This window comes from Sciurus vulgaris, assembly GCF_902686455.1.
Source record: "Sciurus vulgaris genome assembly, chromosome: 3".
Classification (NCBI taxonomy): domain Eukaryota; kingdom Metazoa; phylum Chordata; class Mammalia; order Rodentia; family Sciuridae; genus Sciurus; species Sciurus vulgaris.
This window is the reverse complement of record NC_136463.1, coordinates 32,655,379-32,669,797: the sequence shown is the minus strand read 5'-3', so window position 1 is coordinate 32,669,797 and position 14,419 is coordinate 32,655,379. Positions and strand designations below refer to the sequence as shown.

Here is a 14,419-nt window from a genome sequence, read left to right as displayed (position 1 = left end):
TTCCTATTTCCTATCAGCTCTTCGATGGAACCAAAACAGCATTCTTACTGGTCACACTCACCCTGGCGCCTTAGCTAATGAATGGAATTTGGCTAGACTGCCCAGCCCAGTACTACAGCATTATGAAATCTTCTTCTGATTCATCTTAATGTGCAGTTTCTAACCTTTCAGGCCAAGCATAGCACAAGAGGAAGAGAGAGGAAAGGAAGGACGTGCCCAGAAACCCAGACAGAGATCAAATGCAGTCAATTCTAGAGATGAGAAGAGGTGTCTCGCTGCAGCATGAACCCGCTCAACACTTGTGGGTTTTAAATTGAGAACTGACGTGAAAACTCTGGAGCTGGGAATTCTGTTTAGCTCTGGCAAAATACGAGGTTGGAGCTACTTGCATTTTTTATTTTAAATTCCCTTGGTAGTCCTAGGAGCAGGGGCATGCGTTACTTTCAAACAAGAATCTTTATTGTTTGCATAGCACACAGCCATCCAGTTAATTAGAAAAACATTTTTTTTCCCAAATTAAATTTCCCTAGAAAAACAATGATTTAAATGAAGGGCCAAAGCCTTTTTTTTTTTTTGACACTAGGAAAACCTTCTTGCACCTACTACTTCTAGGAGATTAAAAGCAAAGTTGAAATTGGAAGGCAATATGTACTTATTGATTGCCAAATTCTGCCATCCACAAAAATGAATTGATCCTATTTACAACTATCACATACTGTCTTGGCTTGGCTTGTCCTGTGAGAGCTACACACAGATACAGTTAGGGATCAGAGATGTCTTAGAGTTCAGACTTTTGAAAAAAAGGCCACAAAAGACCACAAAAAAAGGTCTGCTCTAGTCTGAACTATTTTGCTTCTTAATCTCCCTCCCAATAATTATTATATTATAGTTCTTACTTAAAATTATTATTTTTCTTGATCCCCTTGGATTTCTAAATGAAAGGTGTTATTATTTTTATTATTCTTACTATACTAATAGTTCTCTATTTCCATGCCTGGCATGAACTTTTTGCTAAATGAATACCAGTCTTCCAGAAACCCAGCTGCAGGAACCTAAGGTCTCCAGTGAGATTCATGGAGTTCCACCTCTCCTGTACTTCACTGGACACTTAACCAGGTGTAGCTGCAAATATAACTTCTTTGACTGATTTTTGTAGTTTGGGGTTCTGTTTGTTTGATTTTGCAGTGCTGGAGATCAAACCCAGGCCCTTGAGAATGTTAGGCAAGAGCTCTACCACAGTATATCCCAGTCTTGATTTCTACAGCTTTGGGATGAGAAAGTCTAAACAGTGTGCACTAATAGAGGTACTGGAAGCATAAATAATCCTCAAATCCCAGGTCACGCAGAAATAATTTTTTTTTCCTTTATCTTAGATTTTTATTAAAAAAAAAAACTTTCCATCGTAGATTAAAAACTTTTTTTAAACATTGAATCAAGAATCAGGAAGGTCTCAGACTGATCACAAAGTTCAGAGTACAAAATTCATATATGATGTCACCTCTAAGACTATGTGGTGTGATAGTGCAGATTTTAGATAGTGCACAAACGGAGATGGAGGATGGCAGAGCTTGTCCATATCCACCCTCACATGGGATACATGGATACATGCTGTAGCTACCCTTACGTCATTAAAATTTCAGAAATTTTGTCAACACAGCCATCACTGAAAGTTAAATTATATAAATATGGAGTTAAATAAAATTGTATAAAAGCAGACAGTAAATACCCAAAACTCATTGTGTTTTATGTTACTGCACTTTACCATTATTTGTGCCTTTGATATTACTGACATTGGTGTCTGCATGGTGGAAGCAGCATATGCTGTGTGCTCCCACACTCCCTGCTCAGTTCCTGTTCAGGGGCATTACACGGGGTCTTAAGATTGGCCATGGGGGAATATTTACAACACAGAAACCAGCAAATGGTACAAATCACTGTTTGATTTATTATTTCATGAACTATCTATATTGAGTATCAGCGAGCCATTGTTCCATGAGCCAAATCTGGTCCAAGGCTGACTTTTTATGGCTCAAAAGCTAAGAATGGTTTCGTGTTTTGCATCTTTAAAAGATTATTGTAAAATCAAAACAAAATGCAACACACACACACACACACACACAGAATATGTGACAGAGACCTTACTTGGCCTACTAAGCCTATTCTATCTTTTCTCGAGCCCTTTACAAGAGAAATTTGTTGACCACTGGTCTAGACTTAAGAGAGTGATGAAGAAATATGTATTTTTTAATTTTAAAATTGTATTCATTATTTTTATTTTTTTAAAAATTTATTTATTTTTATTTTTACAGACTACATTTTGATGCATTGTACACACATGGGGTACATCATTTCATTCCTATGGTTGTGCATGATGTAGATTCACACCATTCGTGTAATCATACGTGTACATAGGGTAATGAAGTCTGTCTCAGTCCACCATCTCTCCTTTCCCTGTCCCCACTCCTCTCCTCCCCTCATTTCCCTCTACATAATCCAAAGTTCCTCTATTCTTCTCTTACCCCCCGAAAATATTAACAATACAGATTAAAGTTAAAAACTTCTGTAATATTGTAATGGATTAAAGTTATGAGTTGTGTAGAAAATTGAGGAAATATTCTTCCAATATTCAAAAACTATTATTTGAGTGAACAAAAGTGCTTATGTCACTGATCAATGAGTGAATGAGTGAAGTTCCAACATATGTCTTTGTTGCTTCATTTTTATTTCCTTTAAGTAAATAAAAATATCAACTAACATTTGCATGTAAATTACACTTATTCTTGTGGCTATAAATTGGTTACAGATTCAATAATTCAGTAAAAATAAAAGCATATTGGGAGAATCAATAAGTTATAAGGACTTTAAAGAGTATATTTTACAGATTTATAGTAAAATTTATAGTGGACTTAGATGTGTGTGTGTGTGTGTGTGTGTGTGTGTGTGTGTGTGTATGTGTGTAAACACCCCAGAGCTGGTTAAGCATTTACTGTCTCACCACTGGATAAATGCTAGGTGATTGCTCAGGCAGACTCTGAAAGGGGAATGTATACTGACCTTTAAGTTATGGTGTCTGAAGGTTGTAGATTTCTCAGGCATGATTTAGTTAACATTTTGCAAGCAGGAGTCAAGAACAAGGCACTTAAACTCCTTTAGGAGTCAGGAGTGACACAGTGAGAGTATCTGGGGTGGAAGGGCGGTTACCAATCAGTCACTGCTAAGGTCTGAGCACAGACCAGGCCCAGGCCCTGAGCAGCAAGGAGCCCAGGTTCCCTTTATCAATTGCCTAAGCCAGGGCCAGCGCAGATACTGGTGTAGGGAGCAGCCTGGAAGTATCTGTGAACCTGACTGAACAATCAGGAGGGCAGAGTTGGGGACTGAAGGTTGACTGCATGCCAGAACAGCCCTCCTGATGGCATGGAAGAGCCTAAACAGGACTATCTGGGCTTCCCTGTAATTATTTTATTATGTATAGCAATATTTTATTACTATATGTTATTATAATATTTCATTTCATGATAATCTGGGCTTCATGAATAGGTAGTTTGAGGGCACTGTGAACTGAAAATAGGCACACAGTTCACTAATTAAGATAAATTCCGCCATGTTTTCTTTTCCCTTACAACACTGCCATGTCCTTGAATTATAAGATGTCCAGCTAGATTGTCACTTGTTTATTTAATTTTTTGAGAAACTATTGGGATAGTTTTTGCTCATGAGAGAAATATAAGCTTTTAAGGCCTGTAATGGATATAGCTGAGCCATAAGAGGGACTCAAAACCTAGTGACAATTAGAGAGTTGCAGGCTGGGCTGCTGCCCTACCCCTGCTCTCCAGAGAAGAGGGAGCAGCTTCTTGGGGTGAGAGCTCTTGTCCTGGAATAGGTTTCTGGGAGTCCTGGATTTTTTTTTCTCGGCAGGGTGATGCCCGTGCTGTCCAAGGGAGAGAGCTCTGGTGGGAGCTCGTTCACACTTCCAAAGGGTACAGAGCAGGGGTCACGTGAGCAGCTGTTTGATTCACACACACGAGGTCCAAGGCATGCGCCCAGTTCACAGCTTCCTCAGGCCTGTTGGGCACTCAGGGGATCAAATCTACCAGCCTCGGGGCAAAAGCTAAAACACCCCAGCCATCCTGCCAGATGCCTCTGAAGAAAGGCAACTCTATCTGGCTTTTCTTGTATTGCCCTACTACACCCATTTGAAAGATCCTATTTTCTCCCTTATAACTTTAAGAACTAATTAAACTCATTGAGGACAGGATCCATGCCACATTGGCTTTGTACATCCACTCCACTTTCTTCTGTAGAAGTATGGAACCATGGCTCAGGTAGACTGGGTTTGACTTGTGTGTGGACATTGGTAGATGGGAGATAATCTTCCTTATTCCTTTTTGTTCCCTGTGAGGTGCAAGATAAGGACCCTGCTGGACATTTAACTTACTTTATGAGCCTCCTTTCACAGGATTTTCTACATTTTTTTTTTTTTTTTTTTTTTTTGGTGGTGCTGGGGATTGAACCCAGGGCCTTGTGCTTACGAGGCAAGCACTCTACCAACTGAGCTATCTCCCCAGCCTGGATTTTCTACATTTAACCTGTGCTCAGGGAAGGAAAACCAATACTTCATGAAAATCTACCAGTATCTTTTGCAGATAATTCCTCCACTTATTTCCCACAATAAATATTTTAATCATCTATTCTTATAATTCCCTCCCTTCCTTCCTTCCTTCCTTCCTTTCTTTCTTTCCTTCTTTCTTCTTTCTTTTTTTTAATTTATTTTTAGTAACTGCATTTTGATTCATTGTACACTAGTGGGGTACAACTTTTCATTTCTATGGTTGTACATGATGTGGATTCATACCATTCGTGTAATCATACATGTACATAGGGTAATGATGTCTGTCTCATTCCACCATCTTTCTGACCCCCTCCTCCCTCATTTCCTTCTATGTAATCTAAAGTGTATCCATTCTTCTCTTACCCCCCTACCCCCATTATATATCATCATCTACTTATCAGGGAAAACATTCAGCCTTTGGTTTTTAGGGATTGGCTTATTTCACTTAGCATGATATTCTCCATTTCCCTCCACTTATCTGCAAATGCCATCATAATATTATTATTCTTTATGACTGAATAATATTCCATTGTGCATATATACCACAGTTTCTTTATCCATTCATCTGTTGAAGCGCATCTAGGTTGGTTCCACAATCTAGCTATTGTGAATTGAGCTGCTATGAACATTGAAGTGACTGCACCACTGTTTGTTTGCTGATTTTAAGTCCTTTGGGTATAAACCAAGGAGTGGTATAACTGGGTCAAAAGGCGGGTCCATTCCAAATTTTATTCTTATAATTCTTACAAGACAGGCTAAGTCATTCATTCAGTATTTCTACCCATTTAACCAAAGTGCCAGGACTGGGAATTGAAGTGAGGTCTACATGAACCCACCTCAGCTGTCACTCTTACTGAGACTGGGATGAAGTCCTCATCCTTCTCCATCCTTGAGCTTCAATTTCATCACACTTAGTTGTTTTCTTTCTCTTATTTTTAGATCCTCAGAAATGTTGGGCACCTTCTCTCTCAGAAAATCCATGCATTCCTTTCATTTTACTGGAAATTCCCTTCTTCCTTCCTTCTGACTTTCATTATTTCTTCCCCCTCAGCGGTCAATGTAAATGTCACTGATGTCTTCTTCTGACCTCCAAAACATGAGGTCCCTGTTATATCTCTCAAAGCACCAAAGACTGCTCCTTTGTAGCACAGAAATTAGAGACTTGTGCAATTATCTCTAATTTATAGGACAGTGACTTGGTGAGGACAGTGGCCATATCTATCTTATTGCACCACTGTAGTCCCCAGCAATTAGCACATGCCATAGCTGATAGTGGGCCAAATACGTATTGAGCTTTTTTTTTTATCATTACCATTAAATTTTATTTTTATTTAAAATTTTTATTGTATAAATTTTTATTGTATAAAATTTTTATTGTATACACATGACATTTTAATATGCCAGGGAGATGATTACTACAGTCAAACCAATTGACATATCCATCATCTCAAATAGTTATCCTTCACCTAAAATTTACTCTCTTACTAAATTTCCAGCATATGATACATATCATTAACTACAGTCCTTATGCTGTACATTTGACCTCTGGACTTATTCACCCTATGTAACTGCAGCTTTGTACCCTTTGACCTATATCTCCCATTCTCCCACCTCCTGCTGCTGCCTCTGGTAGCCACCATTTAACGCCCCTTCTCTAGGCCTCTGACTCATTTTTTCAGGATTCATGTATAGAAGAGTCATGTACTATTTCACTTCACAAAGTAGCCTCAAAGTTCAACCATGTTGTCACAAATGATGGCGTTAGATTACTGATTAGCAAGGTTGCAGGGCTGCGAGGAGGCAAAGGATATGGTTCCTGGCCACAGAGGGCTCACAGTTTTATATTACAGTGCACTTTTACAGATGAAACAGGAAGTTTAGAGATATGAAGCCCATCTTAGATGGAAGTTCTTTTCCTGTCTCTTTTGCCTGTCTCATCTCCTCTTGTCAAAAATCTACTTCAATACACTCTACTTTCACCATATTATATACACATGGAGTATAACATATTAATTAGGATCTCTTTCTCTTTTGTGTGGTTGTACATTATGTGGAGTTGCACTCATTGTGTATTTATATATGAACCTAGGAAAGTTACATCAGATTCATTCTACTGTCTTTCCTATTCCTATCCCCCTCCCTTCTTTTCATTTCCCTTTTTCTAAGTCACTAAACTTCTATTCTTCCTTGCCCTTACCTTTATTGTGTGTTAGCATCTGCATATCAAAGAGAACACTTGACCTTTGGTTTTTTTGGATTGTCTTATCTCACTTAGCATGATAGTCTACAGAGCCATTCATTTACTGGCAAATCATGAAGTCATTCTTTATTATGGCTGAGTAATATTCCATCGTGTATGTATACCACAATTTATTTTTATCTTTAGCTTTTTGAGAGCACCTAGGTTGGTTTCATAGCTTAGCTATTGTGAATTGAGCTACTATAAACATTGATATGACCGTGTCAGTGTAGTATGCTGTTTTTAAGTCCCACAAAGGGGTGGGATAACTGGGTCAAATGGTGGTTCCATTCCAAGTTTTCTGAGGAATCTTCATATTGCTTTCCAGCATGGTTGCACTAATTTGCAGTCCCACTAGAAATGTATGAGTGTACCTTTCCCCTACATCCTCACCAACATTTATTGTTACTTGTAATTCTTGATAATTGCCATTTTGATTGAAGTGAGATGGAATCTCAGTGTAGTTTTAATTTGCATTTCTCTAATCCTAAAGTGCGATACTGGTTTAGTATAATTCCTATTAAAATTCCAATGACTTTCTTCATAGAAATAGAAAAAGCAGTCATAAAATTCATTTGGTAAAATAAGAGGCTCAGAATAGCCAAAGCAAGGTGAGAAAAGTGAAGCAGGAGGCATCACAATACCAGACCTTAACTTACACCACAGAGCTTTGTAACAAAAATGGCATGATATTGGCACCAAAACAGACATCAAGACTGTGGAACAGAACAGAAGACACAGAGACAAATCCACATAAATACGGTTTTCTCAGGTTAGACAAAGGCACCTCAGACATACACTGGAGAAAAATAGCCTCTTCAACAAATGGTGCTGGAAAAATAGGAAATCCTTAAGCAGAATGACATAACCCCTATTTCTCACCCTGCACAATACTCAAGTGGATCAAGGACCTAGGTATTAGAACAGAGACACTGTGCCTACTAGAAGAAAATGGAAACCCAGCACTCCATCATGTTGGCTTAGGAACTGACCTCCTCAACAAGACTCCTAAAGTACAAGAAGTAAAATCAAGATTCAATAAATGGACAGTGTCAAATTAAAAAGCTTCTTCACAGCAATGGAAGCAATGAAGAATGTGAAGAGAGAGCCCAGAGAATGGGAGAAAATCTTTGCTACCTGAACCTCAGATAGAGCATTTATCTCCAGAATATATAAAGAACTCAAAAAACAAATAATAAGAATGATGATGATAAAAATAACAACAACAACAGCAACAACAACAACCACCACCCAATCAAATGGGCGAAGGATCTGAACAGGCACTTCATAGAAAAAATATGAATGGTCGACAAATATATGAAAAAACATTCAACATCCTTTTGAAATTTTGAGACAGGATCTTGCTGAGGCTGGCCTTGAAATTGTGATGCTCCTGCCTCAGCCTCCTGAGGCTGGGATAGTGGGTGTGTGACACATCTGACCCTCTTCTCTTTCCATTCTACCGCTTTTGCTTCCTCTGAAGTTTCTGTTTTGCACACTTACCACACTATTTTTACAAAGCTCCTTCCTGCCTCTCACTCTAGCATAATTATTTTATTTTTAGCATTTCTCATTATCTGCAATTATCTTATTTGTTTACCTAAGAAAATGTGTGTTCCGTGAGCTTTTCACCCCTGCTGTGTCCCTTAGAAGACTCCTTAGAAGAGGAGTTGCACATGGTTGGCATTTGGAAAATTTGTGTGAAATGAGCATTTCATCTTTCCCGTAAGTTCTTCAGGGCAGACACCATGTCTGTATCACTTTTTTTATCTCAGTAGCCGACATACTGCAGGACTCCTACAGAGAAGTTCCAAAAAATAGCTGTTGAACAGATAAAGTGCCAGCTACTTCCCCATCCTCTTGTTACCAGCTGGATCCCCCAGTGATAATGGAAAAAAGCCATGAACAAATGAACAAATTATTATTCTTAATAAAATTTCTCTAATTGTTTTATAAAGGGTTATAGATTACCCTTTAAAATACAGCATGTGTGTAATGTCAGGAAAATAACAGGTCAAAGGAAAATCCTGATTTAAAAACATATAATGGTCCCTAAGAAACTATCAGCGATCTTTGGGGGATGCTGGGCGACATCTGTTGATATTGACTGGGCTTTACTTGTAAACACTTCGCTTACTCTTCATAACCATCCTTTATGGTAGGTAGCTTTTTCCTCATTTTACAGATGAAGATGGTGAGACTCAAAACTTTTAAATAACTAGCTTTAGTCCACAGAACCCATCAAATGTAGAATTTGGATTTGAACCCCTCTCTGTCTTATCATGCTTATGACTCCACATGAAGAGAAAGTGATAAAAGGATTAACAGCTGTTTTGAGGTCTTTGGGCCAGAGAAAGACCCAGCTGTGAGCAGCTTACAGAAAGTATTTGCAATACCAGACTTCTCCTGTATGCACTTAAGGCAGGGCTGCTAGTTAGTGCCATTGTCCCCTTTCCCCAAGGGCCAGGGCTGTGTCCAATACTGTGATTTCCTTGTTATGGTTTCAAGAGGGAGAGAGGGTTGGTGAGCGACCACTGAGCAGAATAAGGAAATGTACTAATATGGGAGGCTGTGAGTCTCATGAAGATGTTCTATATTTTCATGACAGCTACATGTAATGATGGTGGCCAAGGTAAGTACTAATTAAAAAAAAAATAGCATTGTAAACAGCCACAGAAAACTGGTAGAAATTGCTAGCCCATGACTGGAGGCTAGTTCATGTTATATAAACTTCCTGATGCCAAGTCTTCCTCCTCCTCCGCCCTCCAGAAGCCTGCTCTGAGCACTTCCAGCTCTGAATGAGCCTCATATCTTCTTTTCCACCTGTTTCTCTTTCCTCTGGAGACAAATAAGCTGAGGTAGGTGATTGGATGGGGGACCCAGGAACAAACCAACTCTAATGTGGGAGACATTACCCAGACCTAAAGGAATTTGCAGGAGAATAAAAATAAGTAGGAAGAAAGGAAGGAAGGGAGGAATGGGTGGAGGAAGGAAGGGAGGGAGCCAGACCACCTTGGGAACAGCTAGCCACTGTCCTCTTCCCTCTGTCTTACTAAGGGGAATGTGCTGTCCCTGGTTCTTTACTCCTGTATTTGTTTTCACATTCTACTGTAAATTACTCAACAAGGTGCCTTATTGATCCTGAAACATTCAATCTTTAGGTTTTCCCATCAAGGCAGGAAGATGCCTTTCACAGCTTCCTAGGGGCCTTGTTCTGCTCCGAGGCTTAGCCTGTGCTTCTTGTGGATAGTCAGACTGGCTGACATCAAGGCACAAATCTAAGTAGATTCACAAAGGGGCTCCTTTTCTTGGGGATCTCAAGTAGGCTTTAGGGAATCAAAGAAAACCTTCATGTTGTAAATAACATATGTTTTTTGTTTGCTTTTGTTTTTTTGAGGAGTTGAACATCACAATGTATAATATATATCCTAGCAGGTGCTATAGGAAGGAACTAATTACTTTCTTGGACTAGTGTTAAAGTAATAGTTATTTTATTTCTTGACTTTTGTTTGTGCATTTCTGCTTATCTGTGATATTTATAAATTTTCAACATTTACAAAATACATTTGAACCAGTATTTTGGACCTTTACTGTATAATGGTAAACATTTTCAAACTCATCTATTTAATTGGCAGATTGACCTATGCATGACTTTTATCTTGGGCCATGACACCAACTGGCATATAGTAGTTGCTCAATAAAGATGTTTAAAATGAATGAACATAAGGGTTAATTTAATAAAAGAGACTTTGTCACATTCAAAACTGATAAAGAAAAGTTGTACTGCTGTTGTGTTAACATTCAAACCACTGAGAAGAGGATGGAGGGAAGATTTTGAAGTTTTTTCTGTACTATAACCAAGGTGGGGCAAGAAAGTCCTTGGTAATAACTACATCTTGAGAGGGTAAAGAACCTGACCCAAAGACAGTGGGAAAGAGAATTATGTGGACTTATTGGAAGGAAATATTCATAATAGGTTTTAAATAAATAAAGACAATTGGGTTTATTTAATTTTCTGTCTATTGTTTCAATACCCAAATGCCAAGCTAATTGCTGGCACATTTGGTATGTGAAATCAAATCCAACTTTAAATCTAGTGCTGAATGGCTGATTGATTCGTCATATTTTGACTGACACTCCACTAGGGACCAGACACTGGAAAGTTCTGGAGGTATAAAATATAATTAAAGCCTGATCTGACCCTCCAGAAAATTACAGTCCCATGTGAGAGAGAGACAAGTCAATGCAAGATTAAAATATGATAAGGTGCTATGGAAGGGACAGGCTCAGGAAGGGGCCGTCTGGAGATGGGTGGTTAGGCATCCCTCTGGATAGGCTGGCTCCTAGCAGAACCCCGAAAAATGTGTAGCCAGCCATGGGGAGAGAGTGGCAGAAGGTGTTCCAGGAAGAGGTTGCTGTGTGTGCAAAGGCACAGGATCATGGTGGGGAGGTGGGTCTGGAAACTGCAAGGCCATCATGGGACATAGAAGGAGAGATGAGGTGAGAGGGGAGTGTGACTTCAACCTGAAATGAGATGGGACAGCAGTCCAGAGTCATGCTAAGATGGACCACATTATTTGAAGGTATCTTGGAGTAATTTTAAAAATCTGGATATTATATGAACAGATTTAGATTTTAAGAGGATCACTTCTATAGCTTGTGGGAGAAAAATTGGAGAGAGGCAAGGCTACCCAAGTGGGCAGACCAGAAAATATTAGTGCTTTGATCCAGGTGAGGTGCAAAGAGAAGCTGGGTCATCATCAACTCTACCTTTGTGAGGAGCAGTGAATGGTCTTGACTTCCTCGTACACCCCAACTCGGCTTTTCCTATTCCTGGAGGCATTTGTGAGCCACATTTTTATGTAAACCCAAATATTTGGCATCACAAGCTCTCATAGGGATAGTGAATACAGAAGTTCAACAACTTATTTTATTTTAAACCGAGAACTATTAGCAACACTGTATACTTAAAAATTTCCAAATCAAATATCGTGGTCATATCAAAAACCATGGTCTCTCTCCAGGTGTATGTAACTGGTCTCAGCTTTACTCAAAGTTCAATTGCAAACAGTAATAAAAACATTGACATCTCGTTGCTCATTTAATATTTATGTAGCTGTCGCCATCTCAATTTTACACATTCAAAACCTCAAAGTTGGTTGGATTTGAGGTGAGCTGAATCCCCTTTGACAGTAGAATTTGGGGGGGATGCTTTCATCCTTAAATAACTTTGAAAACAACACTCAGATAGTGGCAGGAGATCAAAGAAATGGTCTGTTACCACTGGGGCTGCTGAAACTGTTATTTCCCCCACAAAAGTTTTCCCTTTGCAGAGAAGAAACTAGATCAGCCTTATTAGGGATGGGAGGAAACATGCCTGCAGGCGAAGGCAGACCCAAGCCCAGTCAGATGTACATTCATTCCTTGGTTCCTTGCTGGAAATCCAAGAGAGACAGACACGGGGAATACAAAACTGAGACAGGCGAGATTGGGGCGGATAATTGTATTTCTCTTCTTCATTACTGGAGCAGCATCTTACAATTGTGTAACTTATTTGGTTTGTAATATCTTCTTCCACATTTTTCTCTTTGATTTTTCACAACAATCCTATTATGCATTCTTGTCAATGTAGAGTGAGGTCACAGGCCTAACCAGACTGAGTGCACTGTCCATGTCTGCTGGGAATGAACGGGAGGGTCAGGCTTCCACATCCAGTATCTCTAACTCACGCAGTTTAATGAAACTTCTACACATACCCAAAGACCAGGAAAACTGTCACTATAAAGAAACCATGGAGGTACATGGGTTTGTAAATTTTGATTTGGAGAAGTCAGAGGGAAGTTAGTTCTTTGGACCAGTTCAGTCCTACAATGAAGGGAAGAACTTTGTGCCTACAGGGGCTCACCCTTGGTGTACCTACCTACTTCCTGGAAGGGCCCTGGGAAAATCTGTAGAATCCAGATTTAGAAGGGTTGCAATGCCATTCCTTCAAGTGCAAAGTTCTGGGACTAAGTTTTTCTTATGTTCAGGTTCTCCACCTGCAGTAACAGTAATTTTCTGTGGGTTCTGCACCAGTGGCTTCAAACAACTAAGAATCAAATATTTTTTTTTTTTTTAAAAAAGCACCTATACTAGACATGGAAATGCTTTTTTTTCTTCTAGTCATTATTCCCTAAAAATACAGTATAACAACTATTTACATAGAATTTATGTTATATTAGGTATTACAAGTAACCTAGAGATGATTTAAAATATACCGAAGGATGTGCATAGGTTGTATGCAAATACTATGCTTTTATTAGGTATTTGAGCATTCACAGATTTTGGTAGCCAAGGGGTTCCTAGAACAAATCCTCCATGGACACTGAGGAATTCTAACACATTTTAATGACACTGTCTAGTTTAAAAACACCTTTGTGTACTCATATTTCCACAAATGAAGTCAATGCTTTTCCTAAGCATCTTTAAGATTGAGGGCACAGTGCAAGGGGATGGGACTGTGGATGTAAAATGCCAATCAGACATTATCTTTGTCCTAGAAGGACTCACAGTGCACCAGACAGATGGATAAAGATAGAGATAATTACAATAAAGTGAATGCTCCCTATATCAGGCATGTGTGCAAAGTGTTGTTGAAGTTCCCAGGACCAACATATTGGGGATGGACAAGGGGATAAGAGAAGATAACTTTTAGTCTGAATTTTGAAGACTGTGCAGGATTTTACCATACAGAGAAGTATTCCAGGCAGCTCCCTGGAGATTTGAAAGAAAGTTGAAAGAGTTGGGCATTAGATAAAAGAAGGATGCATTACAGGAGGAAAGCAAGATGTGGAGACCGAGGGGTGGGCTTATGTGAGAAGGGCCTTGCATGCAGTACAAAGGGCTGATGTTTATCTCATTGAGAGCCTGGGAAGGTTCATGACCAGGGGAATGACTTGATAAACTTATATTTTAGTCTGATGACTGGTGTCGGTGTGAGGAGGAACACTGGACACAGTTAAATCTCATAAGCTCTGTCTTTCCTACTCCTGTATTTTAAATCAAGAAGCCGATTCCCAGAATGTTGCAGTGACTTACTTTCCTAATAGCTGGGAGGGTTAGGCATCATGACTCAGCTGTACCACCTCTGACCTCAATTCCTGCTGCTCTGCATGCCTCTCTGATACAAGGCCTCAAGTCTCTGTTTTCTGAAGAACCTATGGTGTAGAATAGTTGGGGTGGTCTGCCCGGCTCATTTCCCACTGGCGCTGTGCAGAGATAACCTAGATTTCCCATGAAGGTCTGGCATACTCAAGAACAGTGAGCTTTCTAAACACATTTTTTTTTCTATTTTTTTAAACCTCTTTTACTTCAACTTGATCACCAAGACAAATCAATCTCCTCTTAGTAATTACTGGATGGTGTTGACAGAAGCTTGGACCATATCATCCACTGCTGTTGTGCTCATGGTAATCCCCGGAGAGCTCTGCGGCATGGACCAACTGTCGCTTTCACCCTCCTGGGGTAGGGCCAGACCTCAGGAGACCTGGACAACTGCAATTGCAGACCCAGCATGTGTTTGTCTCCGTTTT

The 14,419-nt window shown here is 39.5% G+C and overlaps 1 protein-coding gene and 1 long non-coding RNA gene across 2 annotated transcripts in view; one reads left to right on the top strand and one right to left on the bottom strand.

The window, feature by feature from the left end:
• Positions 1-1,684, top strand: part of LOC306656378 — a 73,712-nt gene extending 72,028 nt beyond the window's left edge. Inside the window, exon 4 of the long non-coding RNA XR_013762495.1 lies at positions 172-1,684. This is a non-coding gene — a long non-coding RNA (uncharacterized lncRNA). The remainder of the gene's footprint in view (positions 1-171) is intronic.
• The window catches only part of ANKFN1 (ankyrin repeat and fibronectin type III domain containing 1), a 564,723-nt gene that overhangs the window by 303,820 nt on the left and 246,484 nt on the right, over positions 1-14,419 (bottom strand). The window lies entirely within an intron of this gene.